Genomic DNA, 26,959 nt, shown 5'->3' on the forward strand with positions numbered 1-26,959 from the left:
TGGGAGAGCCTGGGTGCAGTCCTGTCCCTTTTTATATAGTGCTCGTCAGTGTTAGCAGCACCTCAATGCCGCAGAACACTGACAGCACAACTGTCAGAATAAGTTTGCGCATGGTCCCTTTAAGGAAACCGGCTGATGACACGTCATCAAATTATGTCATCAGACCCGCTTCCTTCAATTCGCTGGATGGGCTTAACAAGCCCAATCAGGGGAAAATCATTTTACACATCAGGCTGGAGCCAGCAGCGAAGCCAGGACCTGCAACTGACTCTGCCCGCCCTGGACCCACCGAGGTTGGTAAAATCCAGCCCTATGTCTTTGTGGCACTGTGGGTAAAGAGTTCTGTCCCAAGAAGATTATGAAAGAAAGAGAAAAAGAAAAGACTTGCATTTATATAGCCACTTTCACAAACCTCAGGATGTCCCAAAGCTCTTTACAGCCAATGAAATACTTTTGAAGTATAGACACTGTTGTAAAGTATGAATTGCGGTAGCTATATTGTGCACAGCAAGCTCCCATGAACAGCAACACAATAATGACCTAATAATCTGATGTTGGTTGAGGGATAAATTTTGGGCAGGACACTTGGCTGAACTTTTCTGCTTTTCTTCGGAATATTGCTGTGGAATCGTCTACATCCAGCTGAGAGGGCAGACATCATTTAATGTCTCATCTGAAAGACAGCACCTCCGACAGTGCAGGACTCCCGCAGTACTATAGTGTCAGCCTAGATTTTGTGCTCAAGTTCCCGACTTAGAACTGACCCTGGGTATTATTCATGATTTTACATCCTGGAGTTTCTGCATGCAGAAGCATTTACCAAGATGGGAACAAGGAAAGAAGGGACTGAAAAGATAAAATAGGACACAGAGAGGAAGGGGAATGGAGTTACCGATAGGAATAGAAAGGAATCATCATCATAGGCAGTCCCTCAGAATCGAGGAAGATTTGCTTCCACTCTTAGCATGAGTTCTTAGGTGGCTGAACAGTCCAATATGAGAGCCACAGTCCCTGTCACAGGTCGGACAGATAGCCGTTGAGGGAAAGGGAGGGTGGGACTGGTTTGCCGTATGCTCTTTCCGCTGCCTGCGCTTGATTTCTGCATGCTCTCGGCGACGAGACTCGAGGTGCTCAGCGCCCTCTCGGATGCACTTCCTCCACTTAGGGCGGTCTTTGGCCAGGGATTCCCAGGTGTCAGTGGGGATGTTGCACTTTATCAGGGAGGCTTTGAGGGTGTCCTTGTAGCGTTTCCGCTGTCCTCCTTTGGCTCGTTTGCCGTGAAGGAGTTCCGAGTAGAGCGCTTGCTTTGGGAGTCTCGTGTCTGGCATGAGAACTATGTGGCCTGCCCAGCGGAACTGATCAAGTGCGGTCAGTGATTCAATGCTGGGGATATTGGCCTGGACAAGGACGCTAACGTTGGTGCGGCTGTCCTCCCAGGGGATTTGTAGGATCTTGCGGAGACATTGTTGGTGGTATTTCTCAAGAGGCTTGAGGTGTCTACTGTACATGGTCCATGTTTCTGAGCCATACAGGAGGGTGGGTATTACTACAGCCCTGTAGACCATGAGCTTGGTGGCAGTTTTGAGGGCCTGGTCTTCAAACACTCTTTTCCTCAGGCGGCCGAAGGATCTCGTCGTCAATGCATGCTCTTGTTGATAGGAGGCTCCGAGATAAGGGAAGTGGTCCACGTTGTCTAGGGCCGCGCCGTGGATATAAAGGAATAGGAATATAAAGGAACAACAAAACAGGGAAATTCTGAACAGCAGACTTATTTGATATTTGGTTGAATGCAGGTCAAGACTTGTGATTTCCTACAGAACAAGTGCCTGATCTCAACTGTGCTCTGAGGAGAAATCCAGCATTTCCCCAATGAGATGGAGGCTAAATAGGCAGATAAGTCACCACATGTCGCTCACTCATCATCTGAGCAGAGTATGTCATCATTTCAGCTATTAGTGCGCCAAGAAAGATACAACTCAGACTCTGAGATGAAGGACAATACATCATTGTTAGACATTTGGAGTAATTGGTAAGTGAAAAATAGATTTTACTCCACAAAAAGAGAAATTCATCACTTGTTCATTCATAGGATATCCTTCATAAATTCTCTAGTATGCCCTCTGTTCTCTATGCCATCTCAATTTATCATCACCACTCACAGTTGACTTCATCAAGTAGCACTACCAACTCTGGCATAGAAACATAGAAGTTTACAACGCAGAAAGAGGCCATTTCGGCCCATCGTGTCCACACCGGCCGACAAAGAGCCACAAGGCCCTCGGTCAGCAGCCCTGAAGGTTACATATAAACCTATGAACAATGACGGAAAGGCAAAGAGCACCCAGCCCAACCAGTCCGCCTCACCACAACTGTGACACCCCTTATACTAAAACATTCTACACTCCACCCCAACCGGAGCCATGCCATCTCCTGGGAGAGGCAAAAACCAGATAAAAACCCAGGCCAATTTAGGGAGAAAAAATCTGGGAAAATTCCTCTCCGACCCATCCAGGCGATTGAAACTAGTCCAGGAGATTACCCTGGCTGTATTTTATTCCCTGCAATACTTATCATTATATCTGCTCCGTCCAACAAAAGGTCATACAGTCTAATCCCAATTACCAGCTCTAGGTCCGTAACCCTGCAGGTTACTGCACTTTAAGTGCCCATCCAACCATTTCTTAAAAGTGGTGAGGGTTTCTGCATCCACCACTCTTCCAGGCAACGAGTTCCAGATCCCCACAACCCTCTGCGTAAAGAAGCCCCCCGCCCCCTCAAATCCCCTCTAAACCTTCCACCAGCCACCTTAAAACTATGCCCCCTCGTAATAGACCCCTCCACCAATGGAAATAGACCCTGACTATCCACTATGTCCAGGCCCCTCAATATTTTGTACACCTCAGATCTCCTCTCAACCTCCTCTGTTCCAATGAGAACAAACCCAGCCTATCCAATCTGTCCTCATAACTAAGATTCTCCATCCCAGGCAGCATCCAAGTAAATCTCCTCTGCACTCTCTCCAGTGCAATCACGTCCTTCCTATAATACGGCGACCAGAACTGCACACAATACTCCAGCTGTGGCCTAACCAAACTATTATACAAGTTAAGCATAACCTCCCTGCTGTGGACCATTTGCAGAGTAAAACTCCATGGGACCAATCTTAACCCAAGGTGAACATCGGATAGGTGGCTTGATTCAACCACCCACCCAATGTCCTCAACATGAGCTCTGCGCCATTTTGAGGGCAGGGTCTCATTAACTTCCAACCAGCAGAGCTGTGAGCATTCAAAGGCAGCTCGCCGGTCGGGGGCAGGAACGCGTGAAATCCAATGGCTCAAACACGGAACCAAGCTCTGTATATGAGCTGAATGCAATTGCAGAAAGTGGCAGAGGATTCGGACAGGCCAGCAGTGGGATGGAAGTTCTTGGTGGGACCAGGAGGAACATTCATGCTCCTCCAGCGCCCACAAAAAACACTTTTCTAAAAAAAAAAAGTCTCGCACTTTGCTGCGTGGTCCGCAGCAATGCATTTAAGGACCACCAGGTAGGCACGCTCAGCCCATTGGTACCTCAAAGTGGCATCGGGTTCCTAAGTACATCATAGGATGCTGGAGCATATCAGCCTGAAATAGATAGGCATCTGGGCTGTCCATGTGAAAGCCCCAACAAAAATGGGGGTGGGGGGTGCGTTGTGGCCAGACAAGGAGCAGGACCATTTCGATAAGTGATATACTGCCATCTTCGGTCTGCTGCTGCCACTTTCCTGCTGGGCGGAGGGCTTAAAATCAGCCACCATCTCTTTGATCCCAGTAATGTGCTTTATCGCAATCTCAGAATCTCGGAATATGAATATTATACTTTCCAAGTTAACCATCACTGAGACTGCAACCCAGTGGTTGTTTGTACTGTTTACTCACTTCCAGTGGGAACTGGGTTTAAACTATCCAAACTTTCTACATATAAGACTCTTTGCGCTGGATTTTCCTCTCCCATGTGCCTCTGGCAGTGCTCCGGAGAGGTGGGAAAGGATGTTTTTAAGTGTAACAGCAGGCATTCAGCTTTACCAGCCAGTCTGCAAATTCGGCTCAGAAACATAGAAACATAGAAACATCGAAAATAGGTGCAGGAGTAGGCCATTCGGCCCTTCTAGCCTGCACCGCCATTCAATGAGTTCATGGCTGAACATGCAACTTCAGTACCCCATTCCTGCTTTCTCGCCATACCCCTTGATCCCCCTAGTAGTAAGGACTTCATCTAACTCCCTTTTGAATATATTTAGTGAATTGGCCTCAACTACTTTCTGTGGTAGAGAATTCCACAGGTTCACCACTCTCTGGGTGAAGAAGTTTCTCCTCATCTCGGTCCTAAATGCCTTACCCCTTATCCTTAGACTGTGAGCCTGGTTCTGGTGGACTTCCCCAACATTTGGAACATTCTTCCTGCATCCAACCTGTCTAAACCCGTCAGAATGTTAAACGTTTCTATGAGGTTCCCTCTCATTCTTCTGAACTCCAGTGAATACAAGCCCAGTTGATCCAGTCTTTCTTGATAGGTCAGTCCCACCATGCCGGGAATCAGTCTGGTGAATCTTCACTGCACTCCCTCAATAGCAAGAATGTCCTTCCTCAAGTTAGGAGACCAAAACTGTACACAGTACTCCAGGTGTGGCCTCACCAAGGCCCTGTACAACTGTAGCAACAACTCCCTGCCCGTGTACTCAAATCCCCTCGCTATGAAGGCCAACATGCCATTTGCTTTCTTAACCGCCTGCTGTACCTGCATGCCAACCTTCAATGACTGATGTACCATGACACCCAGGTCTCGTTGCACCTCTTCTTTTCCTAATCTGTCACCATTCAGATAATAGTCTATCTCTCTGTTTTTACCACCAAAGTGGATAACCTCACATTTATCCACATTATACTTCATCTGCCATGCATTTGCCCACTCACCTAACCTATCCAAGTCACTCTGCAGCCTCATAGCATCCTCCTCGCAGCTCACACTGCCACCCAACTTAGTGTCATCCGCAAATTTGGAGATACTACATTTAATTTCCTCTTCTAAATCATTAATGTACAGTGTAAACAGCTGAGGCCCCAGCACAGAACTTTGCGGTACCCCACTAGTCACCGCCTGCCATTCTGAAAAGTACCCATTTACTCCTATCTTTGCTTCCTGTCTGACAACCAGTTCTCAATCCATGTCAGCACACTACCCCCAATCCCATGTGCTTTAACTTTGCACATTAATCTCTTGTGTGGGACCTTGTCGAAAGCCTTCTGAAAGTCCAAATATACCACATCAACTGGTTCTCCCTTGTCCACTCTACTGGAAACATCCTCAAAAAATTCCAGAAGAGTTGTCAAGCATGATTTCCCTTTCACAAATCCATGCTGACTTGGACCTATCATGTCACCTCTTTCCAAATGCGCTGCTATGACATCCTTAATAATTGATTCCATCATTTTACCCACTACTGAGGTCAGGCTGACCGGTCTATAATTCCCTGTTTTCTCTCTCCCTCCTTTTTTAAAAAGTGGGGTTACATTGGCTACCCTCCACTCGATAGGAACTGATCCAGGGTCAATGGAATGTTGGAAAATGACTGTCAATGCATCCGCTATTTCCAAGGCCACCTCCTTAAGTACTCTGGGATGCAGTCCATCAGGCCCTGGGGATTTATCGGCCTTCAATCCCATCAATTTCCCCAACACAATTTCTCGACTAATAAGGATTTCCCTCAGTTCCTCCTCCTTAATAGACCCTCTGACCCATTTTATATCCGGAAGGTTGTTTGTGTCCTCCTTAGTGAATACCGAACCAAAGTACTTGTTCAATTGGTCTGCCATTTCTTTGTTCCCCGTTATGACTTCCCCTGATTCTGACTGCAGGGGACCTACGTTTATCTTTACTAACCTTTTTCTCTTTACATATCTATAGAAACTTTTGCAATCCGTCTTAATGTTCGCTGCAAGCTTCTTCTCGTACTCCATTTTCCCTGCCCTAATCAAACCCTTTGTCCTCCTCTGCTGAGTTCTAAATTTCTCCCAGTCCCCGGGTTCGCTGCTATTTCTGGCCAATTTGTATTCCTTGGCTTTAATACTATCCCTGATTTCCCGAGATAGCCACGCTTGAGCCACCTTCCCTTTTTTATTTTTACGCCAGACAGGAATGTACAATTGTTGTAGTTCATCCATGCGGTCTCTAAATGTCTGCAATTGCCCATCCACAGTCAACCCCTTAAGTATAATTTGCCAATCTATCCTAGCCAATTCACGCCTCATACCTTCAAAGTTACCCTTCTTTAAGTTCTGGACCATGGTCTCTGAATTAATTGTTTCATTCTCCATCCTAATGCAGAATTCCACCATATTATGGTCACTCTTCCCCAAGGGGTCTCGCACAACAAGATTGCTAATTAATCCTCTCTCATTACACAACACCCGGTCTAAGATGGCCTCCCCCCTAGTTGGTTCCTCGACATATTGGTCTAGAAAACCATCCCTTATGCACTCCAGGAAATCCTCCTCCACCGTATTGCTTCCAGTTTGGCTAGCCCAATCTATGTGCATATTAAAGTCACCCATTATAACTGCTGCACCTTTATTGCATGCACCCCTAATTTCCTGTTTGATGCCCTCCCCAACATCACTACTACTGTTTGGAGGTCTGTACACAACTCCCACTAACGTTTTTTGCCCTTTGGTGTTCTGCAGCTCTACCCATATAGATTCCACATCATCCAAGCTAATGTCCTTCCCAACTATTGCATTAATCTCCTCTTTAACCAGCAATGCTACCCCACCTCCTTTTCCTTTTATTCTATCCTTCCTGAATGTTGAATACCCAGGGTTTGCGGCAGCTCAAAACTTACCGCCCCGCCTTCTAGTTTCACTGAGATCATGACGTCAATCATTGTGCAGCACTCCGATACTGCACCGGATGAAAAATTAGGCCCTAACGTCCCATTATACGCCCGCCCCAGGAAACGCCTGAAAAACCAGGCATTCCCAAGGTCCAGCACGCGACATATGTAATTTGAAGGAGGAGGCTTCTTCATCGCAGGCCACATTGACTGCAACGTTTGCGCGCTGCATGCTGCATGAAGCTCTGTCTTGAAAGTGGTACATTTATCAGCCATTACATCTTCACTGAAAGAATTTAATGGGGCTTTACAAGTTCGCCAGCGTTTTATCCTCCATGATATTGGTAGGCAGCTTCAGGATACAACAAGGGCTCTTGGCCATGTCGGACCATGGATGAGGAGAGGCCAAAGACGTCTGGAGAGGAGGGCTTACCCCCCCACAGGTTTACAGGCACCAACGCTGATACATCCAGCTCTCTGAGGAACAGCGTGTGAGAAGACTGCGCTTTCCGAAAGGAAGTGCTGACAGAGATATGCCATCTCTTACAGGCAGACCGATGCCTGGACTGCTCTGGAGACAGCCTTCAATACTCCCATCAACAGGTAGCTGAATTCATTGTGGTGTGCTGCATGTTACACACCTTGGCCATCATGAGAGGCCCTACATTGCCAGTGGTGATTGCAGGCCCACCTCAGGAGGAGGACGACGCCAAAGAGGAGCCTGGCAAGGCCCCATTGGCTAGCCACACCATCCACGGGGGCAGGCAGCATGGAGATGCTGGCGGAGTTGCTCGTCGCCAGCTCATAATGGACCGACTCTCCTAAATGGAAGAAACTGAGGAATGGAGCTAATACTGGACTCTTTATGTGCCTCCATAAAGGCACATCTCTGGTGAACGTTTGACTGATACTCAAGATACCAACGGCAAAGGATGAATCATAACTTTTACTGCAACAAAATAACAAAGACTCCGCCCCGCCAAAAGAAAACCATACAATATACAATGTCATGTTGCAGGGCACTGAACAACAAGGGAGTTCCTTAAATCAACGAAACTATTCACAAGGGAAATAAACAAAAACCAGGACAACTGCACAACCCTTGCCCTGCATGTTAATCTGACTTGCCCTGCGCTTTTCCACCCCTACCCTTTACCCACCTCCCACGCCTGCTGCTCCTCCTCAATAAGGCCTCAGTGCCGGCAGCAAGGTTGCTTGAGGGCTGCTGTTTAAGGGGGCAGACAGTGCAGATGGCCTCGGAGGACGCCCTGGACCAGCTCTGCACCCGTAAAAATTTAAATGCGTCTGCACATGCACAAAATATCAAACTTTTTAAATGCTGAAATTTCCGGCTGGGGCGCAAAAACTTCCTTGTGTAACACTTGATTTTGCGACTCGATCATGGAACCTCATTTTTTGCCAAATTTCGCAGATGAGGGCACAAAATTTTTCCGGGTCATATGAGGACCACCCTGCCGCCATTACCGTCCCGAAATCACAACTGCCATGGCTGATGCCTGCGCCAGGCTCGCGGGTCGGGAACCAGGCCGGTCAGCCATCGCAAGCCGAAACTTAAAGGGGTGATGCGCTGCGCCCTGTGCCATCTTTTATTTCCCCCCCCCACCCCACCCCTTACCGGCACTATGTGGCTGTGGCCACGGCCCCCCTTATCCCTGGTGGCCCAGTGAAGGTCTTGAAAGGGCCTGCAGAATTCACATCGCCCTCCCCTTTAATGGAACGGGAGGCGTGCTGAAACATATCGGCGCTACGCGGAGAGGCCGCGATCCTACCCCAAAAGGAAGTGGAGCGTGCGACGTTGTGCTCCACTTCCTGTGAGGGGCGGTAACCGGAACTTCACGGCCGGGGCGGGACTTCAGCGCCGGGCACAGGAAGTTCTGCCTCACCTCGGTTACCGGCCCCAAAATGGGGCGAAACCGCATTTCGACCTTTGTCAGCACAGAGATTTCCAACCCATCAAATTGGACAGGATTCAAACTGAATTCTAGAGGTGAAAGTCGAGTGCTTTGTCTTGCTGTGCCAGCCAGTCCTCCATGATGTCAGAACATTTGATTTTAAGCTGGGAATTTGGAAATTTTAATAAAAGTCGATTTAGAGTCTGTTCAAGAATTGAGTCTGTGGAAAAAGAACTCCACGCATTCATTAAAACGTTGGCCAAGTGTACATCACCAGACAATATGAATATTAGTTATATATGTTATGGCCCTGAAATCCCGGTCGGTGGCTTCCCGCGGGCGTTCGCATGAAAACAAGAGAAAAGATGTGCACTTACCTTTAGCGTGGGCGCCCACCAGCGATTGCGGTTTTAGGCCTAACAGGCATGCGCATCAGAGAGCGTGCACGTCTGGATGGACATAGAGCTGGAGCTGGAGTAACATGGGCCTGGACACCCAAACAAGGTAAAGTATTTTCTCATTCATAATAATGGGAACTTCATTAGTAGGAGTTCTCATTATTATGAATGAAAAGCCCCAACTCCTAAACACAAATAAAAAATTTAAAAAAAACACCCCACATATTTAAAGTTAATAAATGTGTTACAAAAAGTATATATTTTCCCGATTTTTTTTAAAATGATGGTTTAAATAAACTTACCGTAGTGGGCAGGGTTTTTTTTTTACATAAAAAGTGTTTTTAGATTTTATTTTTATATGTTATTTATGTCTTAAGACTCTTAGGCTGGTAAAAGTAGTCGATGCACCTGCTTTTACCAGGCGCAAGGGTTTTCAGGACATTTGCTGGGCAAGAGATGGGCAAACACCGCAATCTTGCCCATGCGAATATTCTGGCTGTCGAGATGCATTGGATCTGTCAAGCCACAGCTTGACAGATTGGGAAAGCCGGTTTTTGCAATGCCGGGGAGGCGGGAATTTCAGGGCCGATATGTATATATAAAATAAGCTTTTTTATAAAGCTTCTGATTTCCACATTGAAGTTTTTTCTTTCATTTGCCCCAGGAACAAACAGGATGTTGTCCTACAATCATGGCACAGTGAGAGTTTAGTTTTTATCTGCTATCACTACAGAGACATTACACTATTGTCACTGGTGTTTTGCCATGTTAAAAAACACTAAGTTAGACAGATTTCCATCAAAATTATATCAATTCAGCTTAATTTCATATCAGCTGTGGCTCAGTGGGTAGCACTCCTGCCTCTGCATCAGAAGGTTGTGGGTTCAAGTCCCACTCCAGTGACTTGAGTACAAAAATCTAGACTGACTCTCCAGTGCAGTACTGAGGAAGCACTGCACTGTTGAAGGTACTGTCTTTCAGATGAGACATTAAACCAGTTCTGGCTCTGGGTAGCCAATCAGGTAAAATATGTTCTCATTCATAATAATGAGAACTCTGTAGTTGGCGTTCCCATTATTATGAATGGGAAACAGCCCTCAAAATACACAAAACCATTAATAAAAAAGACACCACATATTTTTATTCATTTAAATTAAAGTTATTTATGTATTATAAAAAATAGATTTTTCCGATTTAAAAAAATTTTAATTATGGTTTAAAATAAACTTACCATAGTGGGGAGGGTTTTTAACAATAAAATATGTTTTCATATGTGTTTATTTAATTTAATTTTAATATTTATGTATGTTTTTAAACACTTGTGCCTGTAAAAGTAGGCTATACGCCTGTTTTTATCAGGCACAAGAGTTTTGAGGACATTTGCTGAGCAAGATATGAGTAAATACCGCAATCTTGCCCTGGCAAATATCCTCGCTCCAGAGATGCGGATGATCTGTCCAGCTCCAGCTTGACAGATCGGAAAAGCAGGTTTTCAGCGCATGCGCATTGTGCACTAAAAACCGGCCTTTGCGATGCCTTCCCGGGTCCGTACACACTCCGTACGGACCCGGGAGGCTGGAAATTCTACCCCAATATAACTCCATTAAGCCACTTTATACAAATAAACTACTGATCTGGATTTATTTAGAAGTAAAGTGATATATAAAAGCAAAAAAACACGAGCAAATACTAAATGGCACCTGGATGAGAGAACTGGGATGTCCACAAGATTAATCACTTTTCAGAAAGCTGCCATTTTACTGAATCTTGAAATGTAGCAATTCATTTGAACAAATAAAGTGAGCTTTACTTCTCTTTTGCACAAGAAAGAAATTGCAATGATATAGCACCTTTCACAACCTCAGGATATCGCAAAGCGCTTTACAACCAATGTTGTAATTTAAGAAATAAAGCACCCACAAACAGTAATGGCTAGATCATTTGGTTTAAGTCTTGGTTGGCCAGGACACTGGGAGAACTCCCCCTCTTTTCTGCAAACAGTGCTGTGAAATCTTTTACGTTCATCTGAGAGGGCAGACGGAGCCTTGGTTCAACGTCTCATTCAACAGATGGCACCTCCGACAGTGCAGCACTCCCTCAGTACTCCACAGAAGTGTCAGCCGAGATTTTTGTGCTCAAGTCTCTGGAGTAGGTCTTGAGCCCACAACCTTCTGACTCAGAGGCGACAATGCTGTCAACTGAGACAATCTCAAATTGAAATCTTTTGGGCGAAGTGTTGTGTGTGGAATCGGCGAACTTCCTGTGCTCACACATAGTTCTAGAGTTTCTCCATCAGAACTAAAGTACAGCAGACAGACTGGCATATTTAGCTAATGGAACTTTGATATAAATCCAATTTTTTAAGCAATTAAGCAAACAGAAATGTTAGCAGTCCTCTCAACTTGCGAGGCAAAGGAATAATGGTTTGTATATATTTCCTTCTCCATCACAATAGACTGCTAGTTTTGATACCTGATAATAATCAGAAATTGCATTTTGATCTGACAAAAGACCGCATATATTAGCATTTTAACATGCTATCTCCACCATCAAAGGAAATTCTCTTTGCTGCTGAATTCATAGATAGGAAGCCTGGTTCTCCCAGATGGAGTGTCTCTTCATTTTGTGCTTTGTGGAGCGAAAACATCTTCCATTTCAAAGCCCAGCTACTTGAAATTATGTAGCATTAAAGACAGAGGTTACAAATTCAGGTATGATGTCGATCCATTCTCAGGTTAAGTGGCATCTTTCACTCCCTGAATGTTTTACTATTATGAGAGCAGACTCACATTGCCCTATATCTACTTATAGTAACGTAAACTGGGATGGAACTGTAAGAAAAGGGTTCCTCAAGTTCGTTCATGTAATACTGCTATTGATTTCTAATTATGTTGTAGTAATAGTAACATTTGTCTTTGTTAAGTAAGGAAGCAGAAGTCAATTGGGATGCAGTGAGTACTGAGCAATTGAAGTAAGATTGACCTTGAAGCAATGGTCAGTTTAGTCATCAGTAAACCTCATTAAACGACACTCCAGTGCATACTGATGCATATATTTCAGAGAACTTTCATTAGTTGATAACAAATTCGACAGATGAAAACATCTGTGAATGCATCATCCTTTTTAGAAGCAGGAGATTGGCATGGAATGGTGTAGACTTATAATTAGAAGTTTCACTTTGTAGAATAGCAATTAAATGTAACAAGAGTGAAACTGATAAGATTTTAAAAAGTAGGGGAGTTGTCAGTGTCTTAAAAAAAAGAAAGACTTGGATTTATATAGCGCCTTTCACGACCACCGGACGTCTCAAGACGCTTTACAGCCAGATAAGTACATTTGGAGTGCAGTCACTGTTGTAATGTAGTAAAAATAACTTGTTACAATTAAAGTTATTGATAAGGGACAAGTTCATTACGATTCTCTATAAATAGAGTTGTATTATGCAATGTGTCCATTGTCATGTAAAGGAGATAAGAAAAAAGGTATAAAATGTGGGAAGTGGAATACATATGTAGGATTCAAGAATGGTCTGATTCACCTGCATCAATCTGACCAGCTTGGAATGGCGGTGCATTTAAGTCCCTGACTAACTCACAAAGTCTGTCGTAAGTATTGCTTTTAAGTGCATGTTTAAGTACGGTATACTTAATAAATCTGTGACACTTGAGGTTCAATGGTTACAGATTCTTTTGATTTGACGAGTAGCACCTATCCTCTCTAACCTGGACTGGATATTCATGTCTTTCACATGTGCACTTCTTCAACCTCTCTAAAGGCAGACGAGCAAACACTTAGTGAGATGAAGCTTGATACTAATCGATAAGGTGATTTATTTTACAGCAAGGTAAAAAAAAAACGCACAGAAAAGCAGTTATGATTGGACCCCGTTAATTCGATCTGTAGAACTTATTTTTGTGTAATAATACAAATTAAAGATGACACCACACCACAGCAATAGATCACCTTGATTTAAACAAGATGTCTTCTAACTATTCAGCAGCATTTCTAATCTCTTTGCCTCCATGAAAACTCTCATCATTTTCTCTTCAACTAAACTGACTGCAGCACCACTGTGTCCATTAGCTATAGTTCTGCCCTATGCCACCCGATATACCCATAGTGCCAAACACAAGAAACAAGGGAATATAGAATCACATTAATTGAGCTGTACAGTTATGTACTATTGATAAATAAAATGTTGTTAGATAAACAGGATGATAAAAGCCCATCGGGCCCACATCTGCTCACTCAATTCTTTTTCTCTTCTCTCATCCCTTGTATCATGCATCCCTCACTCCAACTTCTACAAAAGGCAAAAAGAGAGACCTGCAGCCAAATCAGAAATCCTCTGTTAATAAATTCCCTTGCTGGTGATCTGGAAAGTCCGAGGAGGTGTGAAATCTATTAGGTTATTTTCCAGAATAATTAGCCTTACTTACATGTCACAATTGCTGCAGTTTCCAAACATCTGTCCAGTGCCTTCTTGAAGGACTGCAAAGGATCAGTCTTCACTACCACCTCTGGAATCCTGTTCCACAGGTCAAACACCCTCTGAGAAAAGTAAAGCTTCCAGGCATCCAAATTAACCCGTTTTCTCAATGTATATGGTGGCCACGGTTCGACATTATCTACTTTAATATTGTCTGCACTCTCAGTGAGTTTAAATAGCTCGATCAGATCCTAAGTCCACAGCTGTCCACCAAAAGAAAAATACATCAAGCCTATCTCCATTGCTCAAATGATCTTAGGCCAGGGATCCAGAGCCAAAGTGTTTTTCCTGGCATGGGGGACCAAAATTGTACGTAATACCCCAAATGAGGTTTTATCAAAACGTCACATAATCCTATTAATGTGGCTCTGTTCTGTACTGAATAATCCAAGAAATACAGCTGTTTGTTCTGGTCACAGCCTCGCAGGCACTGTACTTGGACTTTAAGGGAGCCGTGAATGATCACTCCCAAGTCATTCTCCCTCCCAGATACCTTTAACCTACATAGACTCGTGCTATTTTCTTGTATCTGGATTCTCTACACCCATGCACATAACTGTACATTTATTTATATTGAAAGCCATTTGCCAAACTTGGGTCAAATTCCAATCTCTCCAGATCCATTTGCAATCTATTTTTCTCTTCTAAATTCCTCATTCTCCCACACAATTTAGTGTCATCTGCAAATGTAATTATTGCACGGTCTATGAGCTGTTCCACATGGTTAATGAACATAATAAACAGAAAGGAACCTAACATCAAAACCCTGGGGCATTCTTGTGACTGGACCCCATTGGGAAGCTACTTCATTGAAAACCACTTGTTGTTTATGGTTCTGTAGGCAATTTCACCCTTCGTTGGAGCTCATTTTCATGCATTTTATTAGAAGATTTTGGAAATACAAGTCGATGATATCAACTCACGATATCTCACCCGATCGCTGATATGGTCTCTGTTTTGCGACTGAAATCCCGAAATCTTGAAATCCTGAAATTAACTAAAACTTTACCTAAAATTCCCACTTTGGGACTGAGCAGGGGAGGAAAAAATGTATTTGACACAGAAATCTTTTAATTTTATACAAGAGGAAATCCGGCGACAAGACCGGACACAGATACATAGAAACATAGAAATATAGAAAATAGGTGCAGGAGTAGGCCATTCGGCCCTTCGAGCCTGCACCGCCATTCAATGAGTTCATGGCTGAACATGCAACTTCAGTACCCCATTCCTGCTTTCTCGCCATACCCCTTGATCCCCCTAGTAATAAGGACTTCATCTAACTCCTTTTTGAATATATTTAGTGAATTGGCCTCAACAACTTTCTGTGGTAGAGGTTCACCACTCTCTGGGTGAAGAAGTTTCTCCTCATCTCGGTCCTAAATGGCTTACGCCTTATCCTTAGACTGTGACCCCTGGTTCTGGACTTCCCCATCATTGGGAACATTCTTCCTGCATCTAACCTGTCTGAACCCGTCAGAATTTTAAACGTTTCTCTGAGGTTCCCTCTCATTCTTCTGAACTCCAGTGAATACAAGCCCAGTTGATCCAGTCTTTCTTGATAGGTCAGTCCCGCCATGCCAGGAATCAGTCTGGTGAACCTTCGCTGCACTCCCTCAATAGCAAGAATGTCCTTCCTCAAGTTAGGAGACCAAAACTGTACACAGTACTCCAGGTGTGGCCTCACCAAGGCCTTGTACAACTGTAGCAACAACTCCCTGCCCGTGTACTCAAATCCCCTCGCTATGAAGGCCAACATGCCATTTGCTTTCTTAACCGCCTGCTGTACCTGCATGCCAACCTTCAATGACTGATGTACCATGACACCCAGGTCTCGTTGCACCTCTTCTTTTCCCAATCTGTCACCATTCAGATAATAGTCTATCTCTCTGTTTTTACCACCAAAGTGGATAACCTCACATTTATCCACATTATACTTCATCTGCCATGCATTTGCCCACTCACCTAACCTATCCAAGTCACTCTGCAGCCTCATAGCATCCTCCTCGCAGCTCACACTGCCACCCAACTTAGTGTCATCCGCAAATTTGGAGATACTACATTTAATTCCCTCGTCTAAATCATTAATGTACAGTGTAAACAGCTGAGGCCCCAGCACAGAACCTTGCGGTACCCCACTAGTCACCGCCTGCCATTCTGAAAAGTACCCATTTACTCCTACTCTTTGCTTCCTGTCTGACAACCAGTTCTCAATCCATGTCAGCACACTACCCCCAATCCCATGTGCTTTAACTTTGCACATTAATCTCTTGTGTGGGACCTTGTCGAAAGCCTTCTGAAAGTCCAAATATACCACATCAACTGGTTCTCCCTTGTCCACTCTACTGGAAACATCCTCAAAAAATTCCAGAAGATTTGTCAAGCATGATTTCCCTTTCACAAATCCATGCTGACTTGGAGCTATCATGTCACCTCTTTCCAAATGCGCTGCTATGACATCCTTAATAATTGATTCCATCATTTTACCCACTACTGAGGTCAGGCTGACCGGTCTATAATTCCCTGTTTTCTCTCTCCCTCCTTTTTTAAAAAGTGGGGTTACATTGGCTATCCTCCACTCGATAGGAACTGATCCAGAATCAATGGAATGTTGGAAAATGACTGTCAATGCATCCGCTATTTCCAAGGCCAGCTCCTTAAGTACTCTGGAATGCAGTCCATCAGGCCCTGGGGATTTATCGGCCTTCAATCCCATCAATTTCCCCAACACAATTTCACGACTAATAAGGATTTCCCTCAGTTCCTCCTCCTTACTAGACCCTCTGACCCCTTTTATATCCAGAAGGTTGTTTGTGTCCTCCTTAGTGAATACCGAACCAAAGTACTTGTTCAATTGGTCTGCCATTTCTTTGTTCCCCGTTATGACTTCCCCTGATTCTGACTGCAGGGGACCTACGTTTGTCTTTACTAACCTTTTTCTCTTTACATACCTATAGAAACTTTTGCAATCCGTCTTAATGTTCCCTGCAAGCTTCTTCTCATACTCCATTTTCCCTGCCCTAATCAAACCCTTTGTCCTCCTCTGCTGAGTTCTAAATTTCTCCCAGTCCCCAGGTTCGCTGCTATTTCTGGCCAATTTGTATGCCACTTCCTTGACTTTAATACTATCTCTGATTTCCCTTGATAGCCACGCTTGAGCCACCTTCCCTTTTTTATTTTTACGCCAGACAGGAATGTACAATTATAGTTCATCCATGCAGTCTCTAAATGTCTGCCATTGCCCATCCACAGTCAACCCCTTAAGTATCATTTGCCAATCTATCCCAGCCAATTCACGCTTCATACCTTCAAAGTTAGCCTTCTTTAAGTTCTGGACCACGGTCTCTGAATTAACTGTTTCATTCTCCATCCTAATGCAGAATTCCACCATATTATGGTCACTCTTCCCCAAGGGGCCTCGCACAACGAGATTGCTAATTAATCCTCTCTCATTACACAACACCCAGTCTAAGATGGCCTCCCCCCTAGTTGGTTCCTCGACATATTGGTCTAGAAAACCAACCCTTATGCACTCCAGGAAATCCTCCTCCACCGTATTGCTTCCAGTTTGGTTAGCCCAATCTATGTGCATATTAAAGTCACCCATTATAACTGCTGCACCTTTATTGCATGCACCCCTAATTTCCTGTTTGATGCCCTCCCCAACATCACTACTACTGTTTGGAGGTCTGTACACAACTCCACTAACGTTTTTTGCCCTTTGGTGTTCTGCAGCTCTACCCATATAGATTCCACATCATCCAAGCTAATGTCCTTCCGAACTATTGCATTAATCTCCTCTTTAACCAGCAATGCTATCCCACCTCCTTTTCCTTTTGTTCTATCCTTCCTGAATGTTGAATAGCCCTGGATGTTGAGTTCCCAGCCCTGATCATCCTGGAGCCACGTCTCTATAATCCCTTCAACAGTACTCAAAGCAGTGTATCTGTTTTGCAGGGGGATGACCACAGGGGACCCCTGCACTACCTTCCTTGCACTACTCTTCCTGCTGGTCTTCCATTCCCTAGCTGGCTGTTGACCCTTCTCCTGCAGTAAGACCAACTCGCTACATGTGCTACTCACGTCATTCTCAGCATTACTCCAACTTTCACTCAAAGAACTCAATCAAGTTAGTTGCCCAACAAATCCCTGCTGACTTTCATTTATTAGTCCATAGTTTTCCAAGCGCCAATTAATTTTGTCCCCACCATTGACAATAGTCTGACTGCCCTGTACCTTCGGGTTTATCCCTCTCCTCTTTTTTAAATGGGGTATAACATTTGCAATCCTCCTGTTCTCTGGCATCACCCCCATATTCAAGGAGGATCAGAAGATTGAGGTCAGAACCTCCATCCTTACTTCCCTCAGTAATCTAGTGTGCAGCCCATCTGGAATGGGTGTCTTTTCTACTTTGAGGACTGCCAACTTTTTAACTACCTCCTCTTTATCTCTTTTTATCCTATCCAATATCGATATTACCTCCTCCTTTACTGCTGCATTGGTAGCATCCTCTTCTCTAGTGAAGACAGATGCAAAGTACTCATTTCGTGCCTCAGCCATGCCCTCTGCCTCCATAAAGAAGATTTCCTTTTTGGTCCCTAATCGGCCCCACACTTCCTTTTACTACTCTGTAACTGTTTCTATGTTAATAAAAGGCTTTTGGGATCCCTTTTATGATAGCCGCTAATCTATTCCCAAACTCTCTCTTTGTCCCTCTTATTTGCTTTTTTAGATCTCCTCTGTACTTTCTGCAATCAGCTTGGCCCTCTGCTGTATTATGAACCTTACATTTGCTATAAGTCTCCTTTTTCTGTTTTATTTGAATTTCTCTGCACTAGAAATTTGTCGTGGGCGGTGGCATAAAACGCGCAATATCGGATTGGCCACCCATTATAGGCAGGGCCGCCAATCCGATACTGCCCATTGTGAGATGAATTTCTAGGCCTATATCTTTAGTTATCCAGGGAGCTCTAGCTTTGGATGCCATTCCTTTCCCCTTGTGGGAATGTGTCTACTCTGTATCCAAACCATCTCCTCCTTGAAGTCCTCCCATTGCTCAATTACTGTTTTGCCTACCAATTTTTCATTCCAATCCACCTGGGTTCTTTTTAACTCACTAAAATTATCCCTCCTCCAGTTAAGTAATTTTGCGCTTGATTATTCCTTGTCCTTTTCCATAACTACTCTAAATCTGATGATATTATGATCACTGTTACCCAAATGCACCTCTACTGAAACATCAGTGGTGGGTAAGGTTTTGAAACAATAGTTAGGGAAAAAATTAACAGGCACTTGTGGAGGTTTAAGTTAATTAAGGAGAGCCAGCACAGAGTTATAGAAGGCAGATCATGCTTGACTAATCTAATTGAATTTTTTGATGAAGTAGCAGAGAAGGTTGATGAAGGGAATGCAATGGATGTTGCCTGTATGGATTTTAAGAAAGCGTTTGTCAAAGTACCACATGAAAGGCTAGTTAACAAAATTGAGGCTCATGGAATAGGAGGGTCAGTGTCAGCTTTGATAAGAAATTGGCTTTAGGGCAGAAAACAGCGAGTCATGGTGAATGGTTGTTTTTCAGACTGGAGTATGGTAGACATTGGTGTTCCCCGAAGGTCAATGTGAGGACCACTGCTTTTTTGATACATATAAATGATTTGAATATTGGAATGCAGAGTAAAATTTTGAAATTTGCCAATGTTAACAAACTTGGAGGTGTGGCAAACAATGAGAATGATACCAATCGACTACAACAGGACATAGATAGGCTGGCAGAATGGGCAGACAAGTGGCAGATGGAATTTAATACAGAGAAGTGTGAGATGATGCATTTTTGGCAGAAGGCATAGGGAGAGACATATAGACTTAATGGCACAGTTCCAAAGAGTGGGCAGGGACAGAGAGACCTGGGGGTTCATGTGCATAGATCTTTGAAGGTAGCAGGACATATTGCAGGAGTAGTTAGCAAAGCAAATAGGATCTTTGGCATCATAAATAGAGGTAGTGAGTACAAAAGCAGGGAAGTTATGCTGAACTTTTATAAAGTTAGGCCACAGCTAGAGTATTGCGTCCAGTTTTGGTCACCACACTTTAGGAAGGATGTGAAGGTTCTTGAGAGGGTGCAGAGGAGATTTACCAGAATGGTTCCAGGGATGAGGGTTTTTAGCTGCAAGGTTAGGTTGGAGAAGCTGGGTTGTTCTCCTTGGAGCAAAGGAGGTTGAGGGGAGATTTGATTGAGGTGTACAAGATTATGACGGGTTTGGATAAGGTCGACAGAGAAAGGCTGTTCAGATTAACTGATTGTACAAGGATTAAGGGACAAAGATTTAAGGTTTTGGGCAAGAGATACAGAGGGGATGTGAGGAAGAATTTTTTTATGCAGCGAGCAGTAATGACCTGGAACTCGTTGCCGACGAGAGTGAAGGAAGTGGAGATGATCAATGATTTCAAAAGGAAATTGGATGGGCACTTGAGAAAGGTAAACTTGCAGGGCTACGGGGATAGAGCGGGGGAATGGGACTGACTGGATTGCTCTACAGAGAGCCGTCATAGACTTGATGGGCCGAATGGCCTCCTTCTGTGCTGTTATGACTCTCTGTTCCACATGCCACACTTCATTCCCCAGAACTAGATCCAGCACAGCTTCCTTCCTCATTCTGCTGGAAACCCACTGATCAAGAAAGTTCTCTTGTATACATTTCAGAAATGTTTCCCCCTCTTTGCCCTTCCAGCCTATATTGAGATAATTGAAGTCCCCCATTATCACAACTCTATAGTTCTTACATCGTTCTGTAATTGCAAATGTTCTCCTCTATCTTCTTCCAACTATTTGGTGGCCTATAGTATACACCTAGCATTATAATAGCTTCTCTATTGTTCCTTAATTCGAATCAAATAGATTCTGTCTTTGAACCCTCAACTGCTTCATCTTTTACCAGCGCTATAATAGTTTATTTGATAAATACTCCCACGACCCTCCCACCGTTTTTTTTCTCTATCTTTCCTGAATATATTGTAGCCAGGAATATTAAGTTCTCAATCCTCCCCTTCTTTGAGCCAGATCTCTGTTTTTGCCATTATAATCATAGTCTCATGTGGAAATTTGTGCCTGCAGCTCACCGACCTTATTTACAATGCTACGTCCATTTACGCACGTGCACTCCAAACCCATCTTAGACTACCTCGTATTAGCCCCCTCTCTGATCCCTCCTATTTCTGAACAATTCTCTACCCTAGTGTTATTTATCTCTCCCAATTCTCTGTGCACCTTGTTTCTCCTCTCTAATGTTTCATACTGGACAATGGTCCCAGTTCTGTTGAGGTGCAACTCGTCCACCTTGAACAGATTTTCCCTGCCCCAGAACTGGACCCAATGCCCCAAGCATCTGAAGCCTTTCCTCCTGCACCATTTCTCTAGCAATGTATTAACCTGTCTTATCCTATTATTCCTATACTCACTAGTGCGTGGAACTGGGAGTAATTCAGACATTGCTACCTTTAAGGTCCTGCTTTTTAACTTCCTCCCTATCTCCTGAAAGTCTGACTGCAGGACCTCGACCCTTTTCCTTCCTTTGTCATTGGTTCCCACATCGGCCAAGAATTCTGGCTGTTCCCCTTTCCCCCTTCAAAAGGTTCCGCATCCACTTAGTGATATTGTTTACCCTGGCACCATGCTGGACTTGTATCGGCGGTTGCAGAAATACTTGTCTGTCCCCCGAATATTGAATCCCCTATAACCACTGCATTCCTACTTTGCTGTGGCCTCTGTGCAATCATGTGCCATGCTCTGGATTACACACCTTCAAGATGTCGCCATCCTCAATATGAAAATTGGTTAGTGAGTGTCACACTCCTGAGGATTCCTGCACTTTTTTCCTTATGTTTTCTCTCTGTCTCTTTTTTTTCACTCTCTTAATCCAACCGTTCTTTCCCTCTGTTTATTTCTCTTCCTGTACCTGATTTGGCCTCCATTAAGTCACCCTCTTTCTCTGCCCTGCTGCTGTTTATTTCTGAATCTTTCACTTTGATTGGTTAGAGAGATACCCTGTTGCTTTCTCTGTTCAATCAAGTCCCAGATGCCCTGGTCCTCTTGCTGTGCTATTATCAACTTGCACCTTCAGCAACTTAGCGGGCAAATATTTTTGAGCTGAATTGTGAACGGGGCAAATTGAACTAACGGCAGATGCCGCAAGATGCTCTGCTACAGCAAAATCTGGCCAATGTTCACATCTGCACATTCACAGGGCAAACTCTTTGCCAGATTTACAGTTCCCAGGACAGGCTTTCCTCTCCCCTTGTCCTGTGCTGTGGATCCTCAGGAGTTAGTTGTAGCTTCCCAGCTCAGTACCTATTAAACACCCTGAGGTGGGCACTCCTCACAGTGACTGTTCCCCAGATTCAGGGGCAGGAGCCCGGCACCGCCGTGACTGTGTTAACCGATACCTGGTTTTAAAACATATTGATCGCACACAGAAACGTCCGCATACATTGGTCATTGTCAACACATACTAACTTTGGAATTACAGGAACTGACATGTATGACCTCTGAAGTGGCCTCGCAAGCCAATCAGTTGTACCCAGGGCAATCCTGAGAATTAACTTAAAAATAAATGAAACAAAAAGCAGTAATTACTTCGCTCACAAAGAAAACTTCGATGGATAATAGGAACTGTGGAGAGACCAGAGAAGCCAGGGTTGTTCTCCTTGGAGCATAGAAGATTAACTGGAGATTTAATAGAAGTGTTCAAAATGATGAACATAAGAACATAAGAACATAAGAATTAGGAACAGGAGTAGGCCATCTAGCCCCTCGAGTCTGCTCTGCCATTCAACAAGATCATGACTGATCTGGCTGTGGACTCAGCTCCACTTAACCGTTCGCTCCCCAAAACCCTTAATTCCCTTATTGGTTAAAAATCTATCTATCTGTGACTTGAATACATTCAATGAGCTAGCCTCAACTGCTTCCTTGAGCAGAGAATTCCACAGATTCACAACGCTCTGGGAGAAGAAATTCCTTCTCAACTCGGTTTTAAATTGGCTCCCCCATATTTTGAGGCTGTGCCCCCTAGTTCTAGTCTCCCCAACCAGTGGAAACAACCTCTCTGCCTCTATCTTGTCTATCCCTTTCATTATTTTAAATGTTTCTATAAGATCACCCCTCATCCTTCTCAACTCCAACGAGTAAAGACCCAGTCTGCTCAAGGGTCTTCATTGAGTAAATAAAGAGAAACTATTTCCGCTGGTAGGTGAGTCAGTAACCAGAGGTAACACAGATTTAAGTAATTGACAAAAGAACCAGAGGGAAGATAAGGGGAACTTCTATTTTTATTAGCACAGTATGATCTGGAATGCACTACTTGAAAGAGTAGTGGAAACAGATTCAACAACAACAACTTGTATTTATATAGCGCCTTTAACGTAGTGAAACGTCACAAGGCACTTATGAGATATAAAGGTTGATACCGAACTACATAAGAAGAAATCAGGGCAGGTGATCAAAAGCTTGATCACAGAGGTAAGTTTTAAGGAGCTTCTTGAAGGCGGAAAGAGAGGTAAAGAGGCGGAGAGGTTTAGGCTGGGATTTCCAGAGCTTAGGGCCTAAGTAACAGAAGGCACGGCCACCAATGGTTGAGTGATTATAATCAGGGATACTCAAGAGGGCAGAATTAGAGGAGCGCAGATATCTCGAGGGGGTTGTGGGGCTGGAGGAGATTACAGAGATAGGGAGGGGCGAGGCCAAGGAAGGATTTGAAAACAAGGATGAGAATTTTGAAATCGAGATGTTGTTTCACCGGGAGACAATGCAGGTCAGTGAGCATAGGGGTGATGGGTGAGCAGGCCTTGGTGCGAGTTGGGACATGGGCAGCCGAATTTTGGATCACCTCTAGTTTACATGGGGTAGAATGATGGAGGCCAGCCAGGAGTGTGTTGGAATAGTCAAGTCTAGTGGTAACAAAGGCATGGATCAGGGCTTCAGCAATGGATGAGCTGAAGCAAGGCCGGAGACAGACGATGTTACGGAGATGGAAATAGGCGGTCTTAGTTATGCTGCGGATACGTGGATGGACGCTCATTTCAGGGTCAAATATGACACCGAGGTTGCAAACAGTCTGGTTCAACCTCAGACAGAAGTTGAGGAGAGGGATGGAGTCAGTGTCTAGGGAATGGAGTTTGTGGCCGGGGCCAAAAACAATGGCTTCGGTCTTCCCAATATTCAACTGGAGAAAATTTCTGCTCATCCAGAACTGGTTGTCGGATAAGCAGTCAATAGTAGTTTTCAAAAGGGAATTAGTTATGTACTTAAAAAAGGACAAATTTGCAGGGCTATGGGGAAAACGCAGGCGTGTGGGACTAATTGGATAGCACTTTCAGCAGACACAATTTGCTGAGTGGCCTCCTTCTGCGCTGTATAATTCTATTCTATATCTACTGGTTCCCCTTGATCTAATATCCTAGTGACTTCTTCAAAAAACTGGCTCAAGTTTATCAAGCAACTGTTTTTGAAACCCATGCTGGATATCCCCCATCAACGCTGCAGATTCTCCATGATCATTTACAACATCTCCAACATTGCTTCCCCACCACAAAGGGTTAGACTCACCGGTTGATAGTTTAGAGGATTGACTTTCATCATTTTTCAAGCAAATATGGGCACCACATGTGCTGATACCAGCCTAGCTCCCAAGTGAGCTATTGAAATCGCACAAGACTTCCATTGTTTTGTTTCCAGATTAAATTGTATCAGGCCCTGCTGCTTTTTGCACATTGAGCTGTTTTAATTTGGTTAGCACTATTTCCTGACATCGGAAAACAAGCCATCTGAGGTCCAACCTTTCCATAGTTAAAAAGAAATACAAATAATCTATTCCCTGTTCTGCTGTGCCATTTTCATTATTTATAACCTTCCCTCAGTCATCCGACAATGGTTCTCTTTGGACCCTGACTGACCTAACAGAAGAAAAAAGTGTGCCCATAGTTTTGATGGTTTTCTATGATCTTCCCCTCGAGAATTTTCGCTTGCCCAACACCTTTCTGATAGCACTAACTGTGTTTTGCAATATCTTTTCTTGCCGAAAAGGCTATTACTCCACTTATAACTCTATAAAATATTGCTTTTTGATCGCGAGTTGCCAAACTAGCTCCTCATGTTGCTATTGTGGCTTTCTTTCATTGTTTACTCTTTTGCTTATCATAAGAATAAATATGGCTTCGTTTCCTTTCAGGATATTTTTACAAGTATGTTTTTTTCATAAATTACTGTATTTACACCCAACTCCCATAACCCCCCACTAAGTCTCTTCTCATTTCTGTAAAACGAACCTTTATAAAATGTGACACTAGCATACTCTAATCCCAAAATATACTACAGCCCCATATTTAAGTTTAATACAGCGATCCAAATCTGCAACGTTTCTCCCTCACATCTAGGTAACCTACCAGTTATGGCTCATTACTGAACACTAAATCCAAGCTATCACCTCCTGAAGCAATAATCCTCGCATACTGAGTTAGTAAAGAGTGTGTGTGTTAAGAAGCAATCATTAACTGTATCAATAAGTGCCTCTTCTTTGAGGTTTCTCATATCTTGTGCCTGCCTCTCATGTCATCATCATCATAGGCAGCCCCTCGGAATCAAGGAAGACTTGCTTCCTCTCTTTAAATGAGTCTTTAGGTGGCTGAACAGTCCAATATGAGAACCACAGTCCCTGTCACAGGTGAGACAGATAGTCGTTGAGGGAAAGGGTGGGTGGGACAGGTTTGCCGCACGCTCTTTCCGCTGCCTGTGCTTGATTTCTGCATGCTCTCGGCAATGAGACTTGAGGTGCTCAGCACCCTCCAGGATGCACTTCCTTCACTTAGGACTGTTGTATATGCACACTATGAATGTACTCTGTGTGGTCACTGTGTGATTGCATAAGATGGAGACTTGTTTACCTGATGTACTTTCAATAGGGTTTACACTGTGTACAAACATGCTGGCACCACTAGAGGGCACAACTGGTGGAGATCGGGGGTTTCCTGCCCTGGTGTCAGGGCCCTGTATAAAAGGCAGCACATCATGCTGGTACTGCACTCTAGAGTTTGGAATAAAGGAACAAGGTCACTACAGTTTGAGTACAACACATTGCCTTGTGGAGTAATTCATAAGTACATTATAGTCATAACAACTGGCGACAAGAATAAGGACTTTCACGCGATTATGACTACCTTTGACACACTAAAAGACTTTGCAGAAGGTGATGATTGGGATGCCTTCACGGAAGGGCTCGAGCAATATTTCGTGGCAAATGACCTGGCAGGGGAGACAGACACATTGGCGGAGAAGCGCAAGGCTACACTTCTGACCAGTCGTGGGCCCGAGGTCTACCGCCTCATCAGGGACTTGCTGGCACCCACGATGGCCAAGGATAAGACATACGATGAGCTGACTGAACTAATTCGCGACCAACTTAAACCAAAGGAGAGCACCCTCACGGCCAGGCACAGATTCTACACTCACCGCAGACCTGAGGGCCAGGAGATTGCAAAATATGCTGCCGACCTCAGGAAACTTGCGGCACCGTGTGATTTTGGCACGCACCTCAATGAAGCATTGCGAGACATCTTCGTTATAGGAATTGGCCACGAAGGCCACCTTCACAAGCTATTATCTGCCGACACCACAGTCAACCTGCAGAAGGCCATCAGCATCAGTCAGGCGTTCATGACCTCGACCTGCAGCACCAAGCAAATCATTCATCCTGTGGACTCAAACCTGGCAAGTACTGTATGCAGAATGATGCCTTTTACAGGCAAGACTGTAGAACATGGCCCTGCTTAGGGCAGAGAGCACAGACCTCAGGGTTCCAGAACTCGGAGTCCGCCGAGGGGTGCTAATCGAGTAGCACCATGCTGGCGCTGCGGAGGAAACTATAGGGCTCACCAGTGTCGGTTTGCTGAGTACGTATGCAAAGCCTGTAACATGAAGGGCCACCTCCAGCGTATGTGTAAAAGAAATACGACTCACCGTATAGTAGAGGAGTCGGTAGATGACTTTGAATCCAGCGGGGTGTATGATGATTTGGCCAGAGAGGCAGCTCAGCCTCAAGAAGAAGTGTATGGAGTGTATACCTGCACCACCGATTGTCCTTCAGTGAAGATGGAAGTCGAGATAAACGGCGTTCCAGTCTTCATGGAAGAGGACACGGGAGCGAGTCAGTCAGTGATGAGCAAGGATGCCTTAGAGAGGCTATGGAATGAAAAACGACCCGAGCTGGTTCCAGTACAGGAAAAGTTGTGCACCTACACC

At 44.3% G+C, this 26,959-nt stretch overlaps 1 protein-coding gene across 1 annotated transcript in view; it reads right to left on the reverse strand.

Moving 5' to 3' along the window:
• The window catches only part of LOC139260355 (cGMP-dependent protein kinase 1), a 1,295,119-nt gene that overhangs the window by 1,216,695 nt on the left and 51,465 nt on the right, over window positions 1-26,959 (reverse strand). The window lies entirely within an intron of this gene.

This window comes from Pristiophorus japonicus, chromosome 3 (assembly GCF_044704955.1).
Source record: "Pristiophorus japonicus isolate sPriJap1 chromosome 3, sPriJap1.hap1, whole genome shotgun sequence".
NCBI lineage: Eukaryota > Metazoa > Chordata > Chondrichthyes > Pristiophoridae > Pristiophorus > Pristiophorus japonicus.